The sequence below is a fragment of the Durio zibethinus genome, unplaced genomic scaffold, assembly GCF_047325235.1.
Source record: "Durio zibethinus cultivar Kanyao isolate XHJ-2024 unplaced genomic scaffold, ASM4732523v1 HiC_scaffold_391, whole genome shotgun sequence".
NCBI classification, from domain to species: domain Eukaryota; kingdom Viridiplantae; phylum Streptophyta; class Magnoliopsida; order Malvales; family Malvaceae; genus Durio; species Durio zibethinus.
Window position 1 is genome coordinate 40,001 of NW_028323014.1, and position 2,500 is coordinate 42,500.

Sequence of the window (2,500 nt, forward strand, 5' to 3'; positions counted from 1 at the left end):
TCGACCACCATCGGCACACGCTGGGCCCTGGTGCGGCAGGTTGCCTCGAGCACCATCGGCACACGCTGGGCCCTGGTGCGGTCGGTTGCCTCGACCACCATCGGCACACGCTGGGCCCTGGTGCGGGCGCTTGCCTCGACCACCATCGGCACACGCTGGGCCCTGGTGCGGCAGGTTCCCTCGACCACCATCGGCACACGCTGGGCCCTGGTGCTGGCGGTTGCCTCGACCACCATCGGCACACGCTGGGCCCTGGTGCGGGCGGTTGCCTCGAACACCATCGGCACAAGCCGGCCCTTGGTGCGGGCGGTTGCCTCGAGCACCATCGGCACACGCTGGGCCCTGGTGCGGGCGGTTGCCTCGACCACCATCGGCACACGCTGGGCCCTGGTGCGGGCGCTTGCCCCGAACACCATCGGCACAAGCCGGCCCTTGGTGCGGGCTCCTGGCTCGACCACCATCGGCACACGCTGGGCCCTGGTGCGGGCGGTTGCCTCGAACACCATCGGCACACGCCGGCCCTTGGTGCGGCCGGTTGCCTCGACCACCATCGGCACACGCTCGGCCTTGGTGAGGGCGCTTGCCTCGACCACCATCGGCACACGCTGGGCCCTGGTGCGGGCGCTTACCTCGACCACCATCGGCACACGCTCGGCCTTGGTGCGGGCGCTTGCCTCGACCACCATCGGCACACGCTGGGCCCTGGTGCGGGCGGTTGCCTCGACCACCATCGGCACACGCTGGGCCCTGGTGCGGCAGGTTGCCTCGAGCACCATCGGCACACGCTGGGCCCTGGTGCGGTCGGTTGCCTCGAGCACCATCGGCACACGCTGGGCGCTGGTGCGGGCGCTTGCCTCGACCACCATCGGCACACGCTGGGCCCTGGTGCGGCAGGTTGCCTCGATCACCATCGGCACACGCTGGGCCCTGGTGTGACAGGTTGCCTCGAGCACCATCGGCACACTATCGGCCCTGGTGCGGGCGCTTGCCTCGACCACCATCGGCACACGCTGGGCCCTGGTGCGGGCGCTTGCCTCGGGCACCATCGGCACACGCTGGGCCCTGGTGCGGGCGGTTGCCTCGAGCACCATCGGCACACGCTGGGCCCTGGTGGGTTTAGGCACATCTTCAAATTTCTGCCGTGCCAATGCCATTTTTATGGCTTGTAAATTCATACAATGGTCCCCTAAGCCTTCACGTGAAGTTTCGTTGGAAGATGACTCGTTTTCTATTTTTCACAATTTTCGAAACTTTTTGCGGTTCGGGATTTTTTAAAATTTTTTTATAAGGATTTTTGGCCCCAAATTTTGTAGGCATGATCCTTCTATTTTTGTTGGCATGCACAAAAAAATTCAGCTAAAAACTCGAAGTAGAGAAGATTTTGTGACCGTTTGAAAAAAGTGTCCCCATTTCAGACACTTTAACGGCTACTGGTAGCAAACCTGTAAAATCTCAAATGCTCTTTAAGGGGGTGTGAATTCTCAGAGGTTTGATGAGGGATAGGGGGCCAACACAAGGCCAAGTACCAGCACCCATCGCACATCATGTGCGCACACCCCCCCGGCCCCCCTCCCAATCGCCGGAACTCCAATGCCGCCGGTCAGGTTCTCCGGCGGTACTCCGGCGATGCTCCGGCGATGCTCCGGCGATGCTGTCCCGAGTGAAAAAAATGCGGCACCAGCACATGCTGGAGCCAAGCATGGGCACCGTGGCTCAAAATCGAACTTCGGCCAAGGCCTCGACCATCAATGGCACATGATGACGCATGGTGATGGCACATGCATCGACCATCATCGGCATAGGCTGCCCTTCGGTACGGGCACTTGCCTCGACCGCCATCGGCACAAGCTGGGCCCTGGTGTGGGTTGTTGCCTCGATCACAATCGGCACATGCTGAGCCTTGGTGCGGGCGGTTGCCTCGAGCACCATCGGCAGACCCTGGGCCCTGGTGCGGCCGGTTGCCCCGATAACCATCGGCACACGCTGGGCCCGGGGGCGGGCGCTTGCCCCCAGCACCATCGGCACACGCTGGGCCCTGGTGCGGGCGCTTGCCCCGAACACCATCGGCACAAGCCGGCCCTTGGTGCGGGCTCCTTGCTCGACCACCATCGGCACACGCTGGGCCCTGGTGCGGGCGGTTGCCTCGAACACCATCGGCACACGCCGGCCCTTGGTGCGGCCGGTTGCCTCGACCACCATCGGCACACGCTCGGCCTTGGTGAGGGCGCTTGCCTCGACCACCATCGGCACACGCTGGGCCCTGGTGCGGGCGCTTGCCTCGACCACCATCGGCACACGCTGGGCCCTGGTGCGGGCGGTTGCCTCGACCACCATCGGCACACGCTCGGCCTTGGTGAGGGCGCTTGCCTCGACCACCATCGACACACGCTGGGCCCTGGTGCGGGCGCTTGCCTCGACCACCATCGGCACACGCTCGGCCTTGGTGCGGGCGGTTGCCTCGACCACCATCGGCACACGCTGGGCCCTGGTGCGGGCGGTT